This window comes from Manis javanica, chromosome 9, assembly GCF_040802235.1.
Source record: "Manis javanica isolate MJ-LG chromosome 9, MJ_LKY, whole genome shotgun sequence".
In the NCBI taxonomy this organism is placed as follows: domain Eukaryota; kingdom Metazoa; phylum Chordata; class Mammalia; order Pholidota; family Manidae; genus Manis; species Manis javanica.
The window spans coordinates 64,549,570-64,569,611 of NC_133164.1; positions in this window are offsets into that span (position 1 = coordinate 64,549,570).

The following is a 20,042-nucleotide window of genomic DNA, read 5'->3' on the forward strand; positions in this document are numbered from 1 at the left end:
CTTGAACATATCTCTCCGGGCAAGGAAAACAACAGCAAAAATGAACAAGTGGGACTATATTAAGCCGAAAAGCTTCTGTACAGCAAAAGATACCATTAATAGAACAAAAAGGAACCCTACAGTATGGGAGAATATATTTGAAAATGACACATCCGATAAAGGCTTGATGTCCAGAATATATAAAGAGCTCACACGCCTCAACAAACAAAAAACAAATAATCCAATTAAAAAATGGGCAAAGGAAGTGAACAGATGGTTCTCCAAAAAAGAAATACAGATGGCCAACAGACACATGAAAAGATGCTCCACATCACTAATTATCAGAGAAATGCAAATTAAACCTACAATGAGGTATCACCTCACACCAGTAAGGATGGCTGCCATCCAAAAGACAAACAACAACAAATGTTGCGAGGCTGTGGAGAAAGGGGAACCCTCCTACACTGCTGGTGGGAATGTAAATTAGTTCAACCATTGTGGAAAGCAGTATGGAGGTACATCAAAATGCTCAAAACAGACCTACCATTTGACCCAGGAATTCTACTCCTAGGAATTTACCCTAAGAATGCAGCAATCAAGTATGAGAAAGACCAATGCACCCCTATGTTTATCACAGCACTATTTGCAATAGCCAAGAATTGGAAGCAACCTAAATGTCCATCGATAGATGAATGGATAAAGATGATGTGGTACATATACACAATGGAATACTACTCAGCCATAAGAAAAGGGCAAATCCTACCATTTGCAGCAACATGGATGGAACTGGAGGCTATTATGCTCAGTGAAAGAAGCCAAGCGGAGAAAGAGAAATACCAAATGATTTCACTCATCTGTGGAGTATAAGAACAAAGGAAAAACTGAAGGAACAAAATAGCAGCAGAATCACAGAACTCAAGATTGGACTAACAGGTACCAAAGGGAAATGGACTGGGGAGGATATGTGGGTAGGGAGGGATAAGGGAGGGGGAGAAAAAGGGGGGTGTTAAGATTAGCATGCATGGGGGGTGGGAGAAAGGGGAGGGCTGTACAACACAGAGAAGACAAGTAGTGACTCTACAACATTTTGCTACGCTGATGGACAGTGACTGTAAAGGGGTATATAGAGGGGACCTGGTATAGGGGAGAGCCTAGTAAACAAAATATTCATCATGTAACTGTAGATTAATGATAAAAAAAAAAAGCAGTTCCTGTGTGGTGACCTCCAATGAGTTCTACACAATGATATAAAGGGCATATAAAAGTGTAGGCAAAGGGTCTGTTTGTGTTTATACAGAGGATCAAAGCCTAATTTGGCTACCCCGAAAATGAACTAAGATACGATATGAAAAAGAACTTCCAACATCAGCACTCTCGGGAAGACTCATGCCAGAAGATGACCATCAAAAAACCCCAACAAAGATCCATGCACTGCTGCAGGTGTAGATGCACTCATCCCACCAGTTCCTGGACTTGCCATGGGAATGAAGAAGGAGATTTCTAAGCTGGCCTGTGCATACAGCAAAACAACAAATTTGACTGGATCTAAACTGTTGGAACTCAACCAAGAATTAGGAGAAGTGAGAATTGTAGCGCTCCAAAATCTTACAACTACAGACTATTTACTGTTAAAAGAACATATGGGATGTGAACAGTCCCCAGGAATGGGTTGTTTTAATTTGTCTGATTTCTCTCAGACTGTTCAAATTCAGTTGGACAATATCCACCATATTATAGATAAGTTTTCACAAATGCCTAAGGTGCCTAACTGGTTTTCTTGGTTTCACTGGAGATGGCTGGTAATTACAGGTATGCTTTGGTTATGTAACTGTACTCCTATTATGTTAATGTGTGTGTGCAATTTAATTAGTAGTTTAAAACCTATACATGCTGAAGTTACTCTACAAGAAGATATGTCAAAGAAATAATCAATCTTCCCAGGTTTTCTTCCTCCTGCTACTTCTATAGCTTTTCTTCTTCCTTCCTAATTATAACCCTTAAGTAGAATTTGTGCCTCATATCGAATTTACCGAGTATCATAATTCTTCCAAGTGGTAAAGACACCTCAAGACAAATGCTGGGCATAGAAGCCACAGGGCATAGAATATGCAAAGAAGTAAAAAGCTAACCTTTTCAAACAATAAGGCTTCTCTCTCACTTACCAACTTAACATTTCCCTGTATGGCCCTGGAAGATGACTGGTTAGCCAGAGACGGGTAAGATTCCTCAAGGGAGGAACAACCTAAGACAGGCACAGTCGCAGGGGGGCCATCAGGTGAGAAAAAGGGGATCAACAGAGGTGAGGCTTAGAACCTCCTCCCCCCATTCTGAGAGAAATCTTCTGCATACGTGGATGTTTTATTGCCCTTGTCTAGCTTGGATTAACACATAGTCTACAGGCACACACCTGATCATCTACATTTGCTCTCTTACAACACTAAACTGTGTTTTCTACCTTTATCTTGTATCTACCTACCACTTCAACATTTTATTAAAAATAATAATAAAGAGAGAAATGTGGTATCCACATATAAATCAAGTATAAAAATCAAATGAATATTCATATTTGAACTGACTGTTTATAGTTCATAATGCATGATCAAAACCCAAAGCTTCTGTGATGACTGCCCTTGTAATGTTCACCATGTAACTTATTCACTATGTTAGAATTTGTTCTCCATGTAAGAACTTGTTCGTTATGCTTCAGAAGATTGGAGACTGATGACAATTAGGCTTCAGATGGATTAATGATTGTGCATTGAGCATTGACCCCCCTATACAGAATTTTATTGTGGTTAACAACCATTTGATCAATAAATATGAGAGATGCCCTAACAAAAAAAAAAAAAAGTACACACTTCCAATTGTAAAATAAATAAGTAACCGGGATGTAATGTATAGGATAAGGAATGTAGTCAAAATATTATAACAACTTGGTATGGTCATAGCTGGTACCTAGAATTATCATGTATATAAATGTTGAATCACTGTGTTGTATACCTGAAACTAATGTAATACTGTGTGTTAACTACCCTTCAATAAAAAATACTTATCTAAAAAAAAAAAAAACAATCAGGCAAGGGGAAGAAAAAGTAGGTAGAGAGTAGGAGGGAGGAAGGAGCCAAAAGACACCGCTATTCATACTGCTGACTCAGTCTGCACTTTGTTTAGGTGTCTAATCCAAACATGGGTATGGTGTGGCCCTGCTCTTTGAACCAGCCATTAGGAGGTGCTCATAGTTTAGGACAAACTCTTCAAATTTTTAAGGCTACTAACAGTCTAGTTTTTATGTTTTGCAATAATTACCATTAATTTTAGAAATTTTATTTCACTTGAACTTACCATTTGTAAAAATTGTCAAGCTGACAGCTCTGGAAACCGAAGTCATCCAATTAGGCCAAAAAAACAAATGTCTCTGTTGCATCTATCACCAGAGAACACCAACAGACCCTCAGACAAGCACATCAGGTTCAAAGAAAAACACGTATTTGGGAAGGAACAACTTCCCAGCTCCTCTGCCTTCAAAGAGAGAGTTAACGGTGATGTGCACTGAGCAATGGTCCTCAGGAAGCCCTGGGGGCTGCGAGGGCTCCATCTCATTTTGTAAATAAAGTAGAAGGAAGGGTATATTCATATCCTGACTGTGCCTCCAAAGGTAGAATCAAATTCATAAAGCAGTTTCACAGCTGTTTTTTATGGACACCATTCACACTGCTAACTATCCATTATTTTCCCACCATTATTTCCTTTTATTTGCAGTACCAGACCCAGAGGCTGGCTGCTTGACAAGCATTCAGCACAAATATGAATGGATGTGGAACAAGGTAGGCCATCAGGCATCCTTGATACTTCCCATTGCGTCCGAAGCACTGTTTGGAGGAGAGTCAAAGATCTGGGGCTGTTTATTATAAAGGAAGTTCTCGTTAACAGATTATAGGTATCCATACAAGTACAGAACTTTTTAGAACACTGTGTATGAATTATTTAACTTATTTTACAATGGCTTCAATAATCTTGTATCAGTTGTCCAGCTCAGTATGGCAATCAAGCATTGACACTCAACATCAAAAAATAAATTCTGTATTGAAGGAAACCAATGTACAAAGTTTAAAAACTGTACAACTGATAAACAGAGAGCTAATTAAAAATATATTGTAATTTGGTATTAACTCCTGGTGAACAGGGGTATCTTTGGCATCCTACTCATGAAGTATTTGGCCCAGGTGTTTTGTAGCCAGCACTGCATAATGTAGATCATGACACCTACTGGCAGCATAGGATTTTGCACCCTAGTTCCATAAGACACTGAAGTCGCTTGCTACCCCGAGGTAAAGATGTTTCAAATCTACGCTTGTATGATGAGTTAACATTAAACTTTACTGGAGAAAACTACATCTTGGAGAATGACTATTGGTTTGGATAGGCTACATTATACTGAACTAACAAATAACCCCTAAAACTCAACGGCTTGAATTAAGAAAATTTTAGTTCTTGCAATATTGTTTGTCTATTTGTCTAATTATTAGGGATGAAATTGTAAAGTGAAGATTGAAAGTCAATTTCACCTCCTACTCCACCACTGATTTCCAGCGTACTGTCCCAAGAACATTCACCCATTGATTGGGAGTATCTTTTTCTGTGTATGATCCGGACCTTTCTATATTTACATCAGCTCCATGCTACTTTGTTATGGCTTTATACTACCTTTACTATAGGAGAAGACTTACCTCTTCCCTTAATTTGTCTTCTTGAAAGAATTCTTTGTGATTCTTATCTGCTTATTCTTCCGGGGGAAGTTTAATATTTATTCTATTAAATTACTTCAAATCACATTTAATTTTGTTTGAAAAGCATTTGAATAGCATAAGCAGCCAATTAATTTGGTAAAACTGATATCTGTAAAATAGCCTTCCCATATAAACTCTCTTCCTCTCAAAAATATTTGTGAAAGTTTTCATATGTTAAGTGCATTTTTTAAGGAAAATCCTTGGGATTTTATATTTTTGATACAATAATAAATTAAAGTTATTCTATAATTTTATTTCCACATTTGCTATTGTCAGAATATAGGCATGGCTATTCTAATTTTTTCTTCTATAATAAATAAAATAACTGTATACAGTTTCCATAAGATGTCATTTTTATCATTTCCTTTAAATGAATCATTTTTCTTTTTGTTTTGTATTATAGCTCTTAGTTTTGTGTCATGTCTTCCACCATTGAACAACTCTTTTAATAAAGATGTCAGATATCATTATTATTTTTTCCCACATTTAGTGGTGGTCTTCTTGGGTTTAACCATTAGAAATGTATCATGGTGACTATTTTTTAATCATGTTGATGGCATATTCTATGTCATTAGAGCTTTCAATAATTGTGACTGTTGAATTTTTTTAATGCCTCAGGCAGAAATAATAATAATAATTTTTCTTAGTTGAGCTAATAACTCAATATAGTATAATAATAAATTATGCAATGTTGATTATTTGTTCATTCCTGAAATAACTCCAACTTGATGATTATTATATAATGTCAAGTTCTATTTCTGAGATCTTATTTGTGATATTAAAATTCAGATTCATTTAGAGAGATGTTGACTTTTTCCTTCATTGATATCCTTGGCAGAATTTGGTATTTTACTTATTTTTAAAAGTGCTATTATATTGTGTTTAGCACTTAAAATTTTATTCAGTATTTGCTAATACTGTCTGTAGACATTTGCCTTTATTTTATTTTAAAAAAATATTTGGACATATTTATTTTTGTTCTATTAATTTTGATACCTATTTCTCTTTTATTATGAAACAATCTTATTTTCTCTTACTAAATTATTTACATTTTTCACAACACATAGAAAAACATTTATGCTTATGAATTCGCTTTTGTACACCATGTTTGCTCTAACACTTCTTCATATTGCTTTTTATCTCTTCCTTGGTTCAGTAGTAGTTAGAAAGGTGTGTTTTTCTAAGTGGTTGAATCTTGTTTTCAGGAAAAGAAAAATTGTATTTCCCACTCCCTGTCACTTAACATGGTGCATGACTTTGGTTTCTTTAGCTTCCTGACTATGCTTTGGTCTCGTATCAGTTGTTATACATGTTTCTTGCACATTTTACATGAAGAAAGTTACTAGTAAAGAACTGAGAAAAGCTGAGATTTTGCCTTACTTTATAGCCAACAATTTAGCTTCATTGTTGTATGAATATTGGGAGAAAACATGCAATTCCTGGGTCAGAAAGGATTTTAGGACTCACAGCAACAGCAGTAGCTAGAGTATTATTTTTATCACTTCCTCATGCTGTGATTCCCACAGGCCAGGGTAAAGAGGACAAGGTGACACTCAGTGGACAAGTTACAGGAGAGGAATCCTGAGCTTAGGTAACCAGATTCTTTTACAAAAGGCAGTAAGCATGCTCTGGAGGAACACTGTCTATCTCCAAGATTCGCAGCTAGCCAGCTCTTTGCTCTGGAGAGAGAGATTATCTGTCTTCCATGGTTATTTGCTACAAAAGTATCCCTGGAAAGATGGTCTGGAGCAAAGCCACCCAATACCTCTGCTCGCAAGATGTGCAGAAATGCAAGACACCTGTGAAGATTTTTCTCCCTACAAGGAAGTAGAGGATAAAATGTTTACATATATATTATACATATGTATACATATATAAATCCTACATTGTTCAAATTCCTTATAACTTTTTGTTAGCTCAATACGGACATTGATCTAAAAACAGATATTTGTTGTTTTCTATTTGTCTATCTGTATCTGTTGAGTGTTATGTTTAATAGGATGGAAGGCTAGATAAGCTGATAGAGAAGATTCTATGTTTAAAATGTAATTTCCTATATTTTAAATAATTTTGTTTTATATGTTTTCAGCTACTTGGAGTTAGGTGCTCACTGTTATTATTTCTGCAACTGAGATTTCGTCAATTTATGACAACACTTTTTAGTTCCACTTGTTCATGTTACCACCTCTGCTGTAATTATTTTAATTATTATTTAGCTCTTCCATTAATCACTGGAGTATTTATTTTATTCAGTCTGATACATTTTACCTTTGTATCAGGAAAATTTTGAACTATGTTCTTTCATTTTGTTGGTCTGACAGTTCATTTGCTGTCTGGTTTTTGTTTGCTCACCATTTTGCCTCTGTTCTCCAGGCTATTTTGTTTATCTTCTCAGCGCTTTAGAAAGCAGATGCCTGCATTCCATCCTATTCATGGTTATCTAATCATTATTAAGATATATTCATAACTATTTGTTTATTAATCAAAATAGCAACAAAGAGGCCCTGGTTTATTAATTATGCTTCCATTAGCTATTTCTTTCTCCTTCTCAGTCATCAACAATTAATCTGGTTATGTAAACTTTGTCATCACTGTATCTATACATAATCCTCTTTCCAAGAAATTGGAGTTTTTTTTTAATTGTTGCATGTTTATCATGCTAATAGCACCAATTACTTTGAATTCTCAGCATTAGCTTTATTTTCTATGTTCCTATTTTGAAACAGTTGTTAGAACACTGGTTGCAGGTTGAAAGCCAGGAGAAATATTCCTAAATTCTCCAGTTTCTTGGGCTTTGGAGCCAAGGTGGAAGTGAATCAGAATTCCAGTGGGCCTGGGAAACCAGCTCCAGGGAAGGAGGGTGACCCTTCTGCCAGCAGTAGCAAGAGGCTAAGGGTTCCCCTCTGTGGGTGCCAAAATTCCTAGCATGCTTCCAAGAGCCTGGGGATAATCTTTTCTTCTCCCTTGTCCAAAGCTTCTAAGGGCAGTGGTATTTCTATTCCCTTTCCATCCCTTCTTTCTTTCCTCTCTGTCTTACTATCTTATACCTCCAGTATTATCTTCTCTATTGCAGGCCTTAAACTTCACAGTCTAATAAGTATATTTTCTTAAATAACTCAAATGCAAGACAACACTCATCTTAGTCTGCTCTTAGAGGTCATAACAAAATGCCATAGGTCATGCGACTTCAACAACAGAAATTTATTTCTCACAGTTCTAGAGGCTGGAAGAAATCAGGGTGCCAGCATGGTCAGGGACTGGTGAGATCTCTCTTCCTGGGCCGCTGACGGTCCTCCGGGGTGTGCTCACAGGTCCTTTCTTCCAGGTGTGAACATGAAGAGAGAGAGAGAGAGAGAGAGATCTCTTCTTGTTTTAAGGCCACCAATCCTCCTGTACTAGGACCCCACCCTTATGACTTCATTTAGCCTTAATTACTTCCTACAAGTCCTATCTCCAAATAGTCATATTGGGAGTTACAGCTTCAATGTATGAATTTGAGGGGACACATAACAATACTATAACTCTTGAGACCTTCATTTATGCTATCATCTGGGCCTAAAAGTACTTTCCACTTTTCCTTAAGTGACCCAGTTGCTCTCATCTCTCAAGAATAATTCAAGGTCACCCTTGTGTGACACATAGGTGGAGCTACCAGCTCTGTATATTTCCTCCATGTAGAGGCCGCTTCCCTGTCTCCTAGTGTGGGCCTTGTCCCAATTTACCATGGACTCTTCAAGGCCAGGGCTGGTTTCTGACTTACCTGGGACTCTTAGTGCCTTGGACAGCATCTGGCTCAGAGTAAGCCTGTAATCAGTGTTGGGTACACCTAAAGCACAGACACTTTGACTATTCACTTTGAATGAGGCACCTGGAAACCTTAGGTGAGACAGAAGGGACAGTTGGCGGGGAGAGACAGAGCAACATCCCGGAGCAGCAGGGAGCTGAATCCTAAGTGGTGGAGCTCTGGACCCTATTTCTTGACCACCCAGACATTTCAGGTCATTGGCAAGGGAACCATAGGTTTGTGCCATGTGATGACAGTCCAAGCCCCTTTCAGAAATAAACATTTTGTGAATTAGTAAAAATTGGCCACAAGGGTTCTAGTCTGCAGTCTGGCATCTGGGAAATGCTACTGCATAACTAAGTTGCCCGGAGGACATGCACTTCACGAAGTGGTAGGACTCAGTACAGCAAACCTATCAGGGGTCTTCAGGGAATCATATTAATCTCCCCATGCAGTCCTTCTTTATAAAACCTCTTTGCAGTAAAGAAGGCCTTGTGGTGAAAAGCATGTCTTTTATAGATTAAATGGGGATCAGTGACCCTTACATTTTACTAGAAAATAATAATAAAATTTTAACTCTCATCTGATCAAAGAGATTTGATGTGCCTTTTAAGAGTATAAAGGCAGAAAAATTATCACAAGCTTAATTATTTCCCTGGTTGTTCTGCATGCTATGCATATAAATCATAGGAAAGGGGAAAGTTTGGGGGTCAAATCTTTCAGTAGACTCTTTTCCCTCTTTCAGAAACATTCTGCACCCAAACCACATTCTCTTCTCTGATTTAAAAATAATACTAGACCTTTGATCAACAGATATTTTTTGCACTGATGCTAAACATTTGGGTGAAAGGAAACATTCTTACATTCACTTAACAGAACTGCTCTTGTAGTCAGTTTGCATGGATTTATTTGTGAAGCCTGAATTGCTTGCTAATTTCCCAGATAGAAGCTTGTGTAATTGGCACAGTAGTGTGGCCCAGGCCACCCTCACCAGGTATCCATACCCTGGCTGGACTGCAGGGGTGGGTTGTTGGTGTGTCAGGAAACTCAGCCCCAGCCACGTGAACCCCTGCTAACCTCCTCTGCACCCTCCCTTTCCCTAGTCCACCTTCCCTCATCCATTACAGCTTCATTCCAACAGCGGAATGTAAAGAAGGCTCTGGCTACGGCAGGCCAGGCCAGGTGATTTCCCTGAAAATTGGAAGACTAAATTTGTTTTAATATAAAATAGCATGTTCTCTTTAAAATTTACCTTAGTGCTTTTGTATTTCAGTTTCCTGCTATAAATATCTCATCTTGATTTTTTTTAAGTCGATTACCTAAAGAACATGACTATCTTTAGGAAAAGGAAGATATATTTGTCTACATTATAGGAAAAAAAATTTCAAAAGCGAACAGGGATTTTGTAAAAAAATCTGTATATAAAGTGTAATTTATAATTAACATCACTAAGAGTTTTTCTAGAGCTGGTGAGTCTACTCAATGTGTTCATTGCTACCTTTAAAGTTAACTAAATTCTCTTGCTTTTGTACTTTTTTCTTAGAGCTGAAATACTAAATAAATGTAAAGACCTTTGAGTCAGAAGATTTGCTCACAGCTCAGGTAGCAATTTGAGCAGGACAATGCAGTAAGTTTTGTTGATGTAAGAATTATAATTGTGGTTTTCATTTGCAAATAAAAAGGTACCAACTCCAAAAGTTCTTGTCAAATATTAGTTACATGATGCTATTTTCTTATAATACATCTGAGAAATGATTTTAATAGTTTCCTAAGTAGAGGATTAGAAAGGATTCAGGTGCAATAGGTAATCTTTTCTAAAGCTCTATAGCAATGACAAAAGTCTAGAGTACTAGAAATTTTCAAACTGTGAATGGATACCCAGGAAAAATTGCCTTCATTGACAACTGAGTTAATTATAGTAGCTCTGTTATTCAAAGCCCTGTTATTTGACTGTAAAACTCATTGTAGGTTAAAAATGGACGCACATTAGCTTCTCTATTGGTGTAGTGTTTTACCAACTTAGAAAAAGCCTGAATTCTCTCATAACCCACTGAATAGAAATACTCCAAAAAATATGTACACTCAAAATGGTATTCTGTGACATAACATCTGAGTTGCTGTTTATAGCTATTTTAGATTCCATAATATGTTTACTTCAGATTTTTAAAGCAACTTTGTAAGAATTAGCATGACCATAGTAGTAGAAATGCATTAGGTACACACATTTGAATGTGCATTTCATAAATTATATTTTATAAGAAATTGTTAGCTGATTTGACGTTGGTTTTTCACGCAGCTCTCTGGGAGACCAGAATGTGGCTATCATGGAGTCATTCGATTTTAACAGAGATCCTTTCTTTATAACTAATTCAATGCATGGCTATACGGGTAATTTTGAACAAGCGGATCTTTCTCCAACCTGAAAGGCTGCCAGGAGGGATAGTGAGTGAGAAAAAGAGGGTTTCAAAGGAGTCACAGAGAGCCACAAAGCAATCACGAAGCACCACTGTATTGCCACAATCCCCTTACAGAAGTGCATTGAGAAGTGGTGATAGAACAGAAGAGGACATGTCGTTTCAGTAAAACACTCTTATCATACCTGGGAGAACAGTTGGAAGCGATGTTGTCATCAAACAGAGCGCCCAAAATTGTAGAAGGTTTGACAATATCTGCTGTGAGGAATTTTTATCCCTATTATTTTACAGAATTTCACATAGAAGTGAAATATGAAATACAGAAGACTAGAAATGTAAACTGAAACTGCCACTGTAACCTTTAGATACTACATTAAATGAAAAAAACACTTTTTAGCCAGAGCATATATTATACAAGTGTATAAATTATGATTAGTCACTCTAAATTTAGATATAACTATTTTATTGAATCCAAAGTGTTGGAATAAATCATTAAAGAGCGCTCAGTCTTCCAGCCCTGTGAGATCCTGACAAATGGAATACATTTTAGGTCATATCATAGCCCTGGTGCTTACCATAAATGGAGGAAAACTTGATTTTGTAAATGTCAGTGGAAACACTTTAACAGTACCAATAAAATGAAAAAATTCCTTTGAATTAAAACAGTATCATTGAATGCTTAATGTTGCCCTTGAATTACAATAGAAAGAAAGCCAAACAAATTATGACTGGGCATATAGTAAGGACTGATCTTGAGAAAAAAGCAGAAATTGTATTACAAAAAGGCCATAAAAACGATTTGTTTCTGAGTCCAGAACTTGGGTCTGATGTTGCTTAAATACCCCTTGCCAAAAATAAGGGTTGATGCTAGATCCCGGAGTCAGGTTGAGCCCTTATTAGGGGCTACATTTTTAATATGAATCTCTTTATGATGTAAATTAGGCTAAGAATAGTGGGAGTAAGTGATGTGTTAGAAATAACATTTCATCCAAGAGTCAGGAAGAGGTCAGGGATGGCTTGGAATTCATTCATTCATTTTTAAGCATCATCATGCATGTGGAAATATGAATTTTGAATAAAGACTTATCTATAAATTGTTAAAAAGGGGCCTATTGAAAGAACCTAAGGAGAAAAATGAAATATTAAAGGAGTATTTTATGAGAATTAATTTAGTAGCAGAAGGATTTTAGTGTGAAGTGATTAGAACCAGGTAGTATATTTAGGAAACTATCACAGGGTTTCTAATTTAGGTGTGGTGCAATAATACGAAACTTTCATTAATGTGTTTGCTTTTCCACACATCCTTGTACTTCATCTTCCTCTATCCAGCCAGAAATATCATTGTTTAAAAGAAATGAGGTGTAACTCTGGGGGGAAAACCCTGAGGCAAAATACCTTTGAAACCAAACTCAGTCAAAGGGAGAAATAAAGTGGGAGAAACCTGTTTTTTCTTGCAAGCAGTCATCCACTTCTTCTCTCCCGTGCCTCACATGACCCAGCTGCAGAAGGGACCCCACTCAACCTCTCCAGTCCAGATATGCCCTTGCTCACGCTCATAATTACCTATTAAGATGGAGATGGACTACTTCTCTCCACCCCTTAGAAACACCTATTGATATGGAGATGCACTAAAGCCAGGTGAGAGATTCTGGAAATATTTCAATTTTAACCACATGAGGGTTATTAGGGCAAAGATGCAAAGTCAATGCTAGGACACTAAGATTTTGAAACTATTTAAAGGCCAGTAGAAAATTGCAAATCAAGGTTTTCAATGACAAGTGTGAACATTATTAGAGAAAAAAATGATTTGTATAAAGAGCAGGGGACCTATAAAAAATGGTAGGTTTAGGAGTCTACATGCCTAACCAGGATTTTTCTTTTCCCTTCTATAGGAAGCAGGGAGGAAACAAAACAAAACAAAACAAAACAACTTCTTGACTGTGGATGAGAAAGAGAGGTGAGATAAAGAACAGAACAGAGGAATGAATTATGTCTCAGAGGCCTGGGAACCAGGCCTTTCACCCCACCCTCTCCTAAGATCAGTCCCGAATGATTAACGATGATCTGAACTCCCCTGAGGTTTGGAGGATTGCCAGGAAGAGATGCCAGGGCCAGGCTCCAGTTGTAGTAGGGAGACTGCAACCTTTCCAACAAGCTCTGTGTTGAGCATGGAGCCCACTGTGAGGGAGAAATGGCTAGAGAAGGGCAGGCAAGAGTGAGTGGGCACATGAGCAGAGAGGAACGAACTCTGCGGGCAGGCAGAGAAGGAAGCAGAAGGACCACAGAGGTGGCCCATGAGCAGGGGAGGGCATTTCAGCCACGCCTTCAATGAGCCAGGTGTCACAAAAACAAAGATCGGCAATGATTACACATCTTGCAGAGGCCAAGGGAGGTGGAAGCCAGTAACTTTGGACCCGTGCTTCCCAAAGGTGAGTGTGTGTCAGAAACACCTGGGGGGCAATAGGACACGGAGTCCTGGGCCCCTCATCCCAAGTTTCCAATTCACTTGGTGTGTGTGTGATGGGGCCCAATGACAGGCGTTCAAACAAGTTCCTGGATGGCACTTTTCAAAAGCACTATTCTATGTCGAATGATTACCCCCCAAGCTGGTATGTACATTGCCCCCATACACACACACACACACACATACTCAGAATTTAGTTGGTCCCTGGAGAGATGTGAAAGAGGAGAAGGTGACACATTTTGATAGCCTAAAATTTACTCCAAAGAGAATGAGTTTATACATGGAAGTACTAACTAATCACTAATTTGAGGGAGTGAGCCTTCCAGTTCTGCATAAAATTCACCACCATCAGCAGAAACTGCAGCTCAGGGGGCTAAATTCAGTTCAGTGGTAGAGAAATAAAGAAATTTACCATTTGTATAACTAAGTCTTGTTGCTGTGAAAATTAGCACCTGCCAGCATTTCATACAAACTTTGCACTGCCATTTAAGTATAAATTTAGGACTCTGGGAGAGGCGACAATTGGAAAGGGTGTTTTGGTCCCTTGTTACAGGGAAGGTTTGTTTCACAGCAGTTTGTTTTTTACCTTATGCAGAAGTAAGGTAAAAACCACCGCTCCGCTACTCATCCCCCGGGCCTCCTCTGACAACAGAGAAATCGAGCTGTGTCTGCGTGGACAGCCCTTCTGGGAGCTACGAGAAGGCAGACTGTCTGTGTGCTTGGGAGCACTGCTGCCTCAGGCACCATTCTCCTTCTGGGCCCCTGCATGAGCAGGCTTATCACCTCATTCCTGACTTGCTCTGGGGCCCCCTGCATCTAGGGTAGATCACAATGCTCAGTCTCAGGCAGTGGATCCTCTCCTTTCAAGGACCCAGCAAACATGTACGAGCCCATAGGACGGCCGTTGTACACAGGCAGCTCATGGAGCGGTCTCTTCAGTGCACACTGCTTTTGCCTAAAATAAGACTGTACACTTTCACTTTTTGCATTTTCCCTCTGCAGACAAGAGCTAAGTCAGAAATTTGTAATGCTCACTAAACTGAGTGCACACTGACGAGATTTAGCTGAAACAAGTCTATGATGTTACCTAATATCTCCAAGCCTTTTAGCCCCTTGGGGCACCTTTCCTTTGATACTCACACACACTCAGACAAACTTGAATTTAAGTCCCGGTTTCCTATCATTTTGATATTGGGAGTCACTTAGAACTCTCTGTGACTCAGTCTACTTCTGGAAAAAATGAGTCGTATTTATCCTATGTGCTTTTAGTAGAAATTAAATTATATTATGTGTGAAAACAACCTAGCACAATGCCTGATAGCAGGCTTTCCATGAATAGTTACTATTGATAATTGCTATTGTCGCTATTTAAAAAATCATTAATTTGAGTAGATAACTTTATGCCATCCCCTGTAACTGATAGAAAACCAGTGCCTTCCCCAGGGTTTCTAAGGATTCCTCAGTGGATGTGGGGCATATGTGCCTAAATGTGTGGTGGTATCTACACCACCTATTCTGAACTCTGAATCACTGCTTTTTTCTTTCACCTGTAGTTACTTTAACTGAATACCTAGCAGTCTTTATTCCTTGTACTTTATCTCAAGCACAGACAAAACATAATGTAGACATTTTCAAAAGCACCATTAATCCATTATCCTTTTTTTTTTAACCAAGCAACTACTATGTGCCAGGTAATGTTCCAGTCCTAGGATATAGCACAGACAAAACTAGACAGGTGTACTGTTGTATGGAGGTTCCCCCAAGTGTATGTAGGAAGTTAGTGGACAATGATTGCAGCAGGGACAAAACCCGCTAACTCCCGTAGGTCAGTGGGTGTCATGACTTTTAAGCCACAGGGATTCCTTTCAGGGTCTTTTTCCTCTCTTTCCCTCAAGCTCAGAGGCTTCTTGAAAACTTTTCTTACATGAGCCATCAAAAGAAAATGGAAAATTGATTTTAAATACAGAGAGCAAACTCATGTAGCTTTGTCTCACTTTAGTTCCTCTTGCTAGTCAAAGTTCTAGCACAGCGTTTGCTCAAACAGAAGCACCAAGTGTTTTGGTTTGGATTCATCAGAGGCTAAGAGAAGCCTGCGTAGACCATCTTGCCTTTTTGGAAATGCAGTCCACCACTGTCAGGTAGTGGATCAATGTAGTGGATCACACTGGATCATTCAGGATGGATGGACAGTTGGCCTAGTCCTGAGGCCAAGAGCAGAAAAGATACGCTACTGTCCTACTACGGGACATGAAATCTCTTTGCTGTATTTTCTTTTCCTAAAAGCATATTGAAAGAACATTTGCCTGATTAATAGCAGGATACCAGATCTCAGTGATGTGCGGATTTCCTGCAGAAAAGAGACGATATCTGGAAAAGCAGCTGTACTGTTTGAGTTACTTCCTGATCATGCTTATGATAATCCACTGTCTTTCTCTAAAGCCACCTATTTTCAGCCCTGGTCAAGTAGATTAGTTAAATGTAGGTAAGATAGGAATCCTACATCTTCCCACTTCCATTTTATTTCCGTGGCATTAATCTGTGTCATCCTTGAGCTCAGTTTATAAATTGGAAGGGGGAAGGTATTTTTAGGAGCCAATAATCATTCCTTCCTAATATCCTATGAGTCAGAGAGCCGGTGTGAGCATTCAGCACTGGCAGCAGCTGTCTTTGCCCACTAAGCTTTCAGAAAGCGAGGAAGTTACCTGATTTATATGATGCACAGTCACTCTGGTGGATGGCAACAGGTCCCTCGGAGGCATCTCTGGGAAGGTTCAGAGTCTGTCATTTTGGCCAAGACACAGGACACTTCTTCAGACGCTCCTGACATACTCTTCATTCCGGGGGCTCCGAGCGTGGAAATTGGTGAAAGGCCATGACTCTATTGTGCCCGAAATCTGAAAATGAGACCTAGAATGTTAAAAATCATAAAAATAAAGTAGGCAGTAGGGAGCAGCTCTGCTGCAGCCCAGTGGACACTGTGATCTTCTTGCCTCCGCCATGATTCTGTGGCCTAAGTCATTTTGAGCCCTGCTTTAGCCTGCAGCCCACGTGCCTCTGACCTTCCAGCTTAAGCAGAGGCCTCTAGTCCTCCCCAGCGTCCCACCGTCCCCACTGAGTGTGGGAAGTCCACACATTTACTTCCTGTGAGCATTCGTCCCTGGGTGTTTTTTAGAATCTTGGGGATGAAATGGCCTCTGAGTATATCCAGGTAGCAAGAGAATGAACTACAGGTCACACATGATAAATTAGCACTAACACTTCTGTCATTCTTTTTATACCTTCATCCACATTATATACTGGAAATCTGAAAACTCCAATGTCATTTAACCTTAGCCCCCATGGGGCCCCGGTTTCAGTCTATGGAAGTAATGTGGTGGGCCACAGTTGTATACTCAAATGTGAAACATCTTTATTTTACTGTGTATAGGAAAATACAATTACATTAATAAATGTGATTCAATCCAACTTTCTCTTTCTGCTTCCCTGTACTAAAACCTTCAGAATCCATTCTTACCAGTCCTTTCCAGCTTTCCGTCAATATAAATTAGCAAAATCTTCCGATTCTTTTGATGGATAATCATTTACTCCCCTTGTAGCCTTCATGCCCATTGTCCTGGGACCTGGGTATAGTTACGGCCTGGAAGGAATGTCAGATGATGGGGGTTCCCTTGTGGAGAATTGGCAATCCCGCTCAGGCTAATTGCCTCTGGTGAAGCCTTTATATGTCCTTCAGACAAGGAGGAAAAGTTCATACTTTCAAAGAAGTTCAGGGAAATTTGGAGGTTCCAATCCATCAGAATCCGCCCCAAAGTCCCCACTCTTTGCCAACCAGTGCACTAACTTTCACATAAGGTACCAACCGGCAAGGCTGTGAAGTCAATGTCCTCTGGAATTCTATAATATGTATTATCAAACCGGTCATGTATTTGGCTACAAGAATAAGATAACATTTTAGGAAGCTCTTTGTTTTCTGATCATGACTTAGCTAAAAATTTAAAACCCTGAGCTTTTCAATGTCTCTGTGTAGAAAGGTGTGGTACACTCAGAAGCAGAGAAGCCACAGCACAGTCCTTGCAGTGGACATTTACAATAGAGTGTTTGCCTCTTTGTTTCCCAAATCCTTGTCTCAATAGGCACTTCATTTCAGGCAGTTATGCTGATAAGTTGATGGTTATTTTAAAGTCTTTGAATGTCTTGGACCTTGACAGTGGGATTAAAAGCATATCTTGGAGATACTGGGGATTTGGTTCCAGAACACCACAACAAAGCTAATATCACAATAAAATGAGTCAAGTGAAGTTCTTTACTTCCATATAAAAGCTGTGTTTATACTCTACTGTAGTCTATTAAATAGTGTGCAATGGCATTATATCTAAAAAACAATGTATGTTTCTCAATAAAAAAGACTTTATTGCTAAAAATTGTTAACCACACCATCTGAACTCTTGGTGAATCATAATCACTGATGTGGTTCACTATAACAAATATAATAATAATGAAAAAGGTAGAATATTGGAACAATTACCAAAATGTGACACAGGGACATGAACAAATGCTGTTCAAAAAATGGTACTGATAAACCTGCTTGACACCAGGTTGCCACAAGCCTTAATTCATAAAAAACAGTATCTGCGAAGTTTAATAAAGTGAAGCACAATAAAACAAGGTGTACCTGTTTGTTTCCAAACTCAACCAGAGACAAGCTATCCTAGCTCCTCCTCCTTTTCAAGGTCAATTTTTTAGAACTACTTTCAGTATCAAATATTTTCTCAGAAGGTCCTACCAGGACAAGAGCAACTACTGGAGTTATTTCAGACAGAAGATGATTTAGCAGGGGGCATGCGAAGCTTTCCTAAGTGCTAGAATGTCTGGAGGAACAAAGGTCAGGGGAGATCTCTGTTAAGTCTCAGGTTCACCATTACCCTATAGAGGTGCAGGGAATTTCAAAATCCATGGAAAACTACTGGTAATTGCCACAATTTCCTATAATACCAAAGTAGGTGGTTGACTAGGAAACACCTGAAGGTCCCTGTATGACCTCAGATCTGCCTGCCACTGTCATAGGAACAATCGTATGAATTCTGTTTTCTCTTTTGCACCTTTCAAATATCTCACAAGTGCCTCTCATTTTCAAAATACCACCTGGAGTCCAACTGGCAGGGCTGAAGAAATGCAATAGCCAGGCTTCCTGCCACTGAGCATAGAGGTCAGGGTGGGGACACAGTGCTGGGCAGCGCAGACTGCATAAGCCTTCCTGGTCTGGGAATTTGAATATTTTATGATTTGCATAAAAAGGAACAATTAAAGGTAGTGTTGTATTTACATCTTTACCTGTATGCCACACTCTGGCTGTTGAGTAAGACAGTTTTTGGGTCACCTAAGAGAGCAAAAACCATCAGTGCCTACATGTACACTTTCTAAGGTTGATTTTTGCTAACGTTCTTCTGTGTTTAGAAAAAAAGAAGCCCCAGAAAAAAATCACCTCCTGGCTGACTACAGTGATCTTTAAAAACAGAGTAATGTTTAACAAACAATAGAAAAAGAAAAAGCAGTGCCATACAACAAAAATTTTTGCAAAAGTTTTGTTACATTAAAAAAAAATGAAAACCACAACAGAATAAATGAAGAATTAAATATTTGAATGAAAACAGAATAAACCTTTAGCATCCAAAATAAACCATTTTTGTTGTTGTCCATAATCAGCGAGATAGTGTATAAATTGGCTGAATATAACCTGAAGGTGAATCAGTCAAGACCTTTCACGGCTCCATGTTCCCTTCTCCTGTCCTTCAGAAACATAAAACTGAGACATGTGTATTAGTAAAAAATTAAATCATTAAATGGTATTTCTCTTAATTACTAGTATTCTTAATATGTATGGCTCTTTTGATGGTTTATAATCTTTCTGTCTATATGAATCATCTAATGCAGTGCCTGAATAGAACAGGTATACAATAAATATTTGTTGAATTAATGAAAGAGAATGCAGACAGTACATTTTAAAAACTGAACAAAAATGGTAAACAGGCATTCTAATGCTCTTAAGCACTGAGCTAGAAGACAAGGAAGAGGTAGTTAACTTTAGTGGCCATGAGGCAGTTCACTGTGTGAACTTGGGAAAATCATTTCAAACCTGTGTGCCTTCTTTATTTTCATGGTAAGGAGCTATCCTGCTTACTTCACAGAAACACCTGAGGTAAAAAAAAAGAAACACCTGAGGTAATTACTTTGCTTCCAGCTCTTTGGAGGAAGCCGCAGCTACAGATTTTCAGTGTATACTGATAATAATGCTAGACGTACCTAGTAAACAAACATACACTACTTTATATATTATAGTGAGGTTCCATTGTTAACTAACTCCAGTTATATTAATATGAGGAAATATTCAGATTATAACAAGTTTCAAAAGCTTAGGTGTTAAAAATGGACTTTTGTTTATGGGGTCAATACTCCTTCCACTAGTATCTCTTTCTGCGGAGTCTAAGTTCATTTTGTCCTCCACTTTCACAGCTCTTTGGGTCCCAGGTCCAAGTTCTCCTGTCAGCTGTGAGAACAGTGTCGCTGTTCCAAAATGAGCAGCTTTGTTGCCCATCAGATGAAGAAGAATCTTTTTC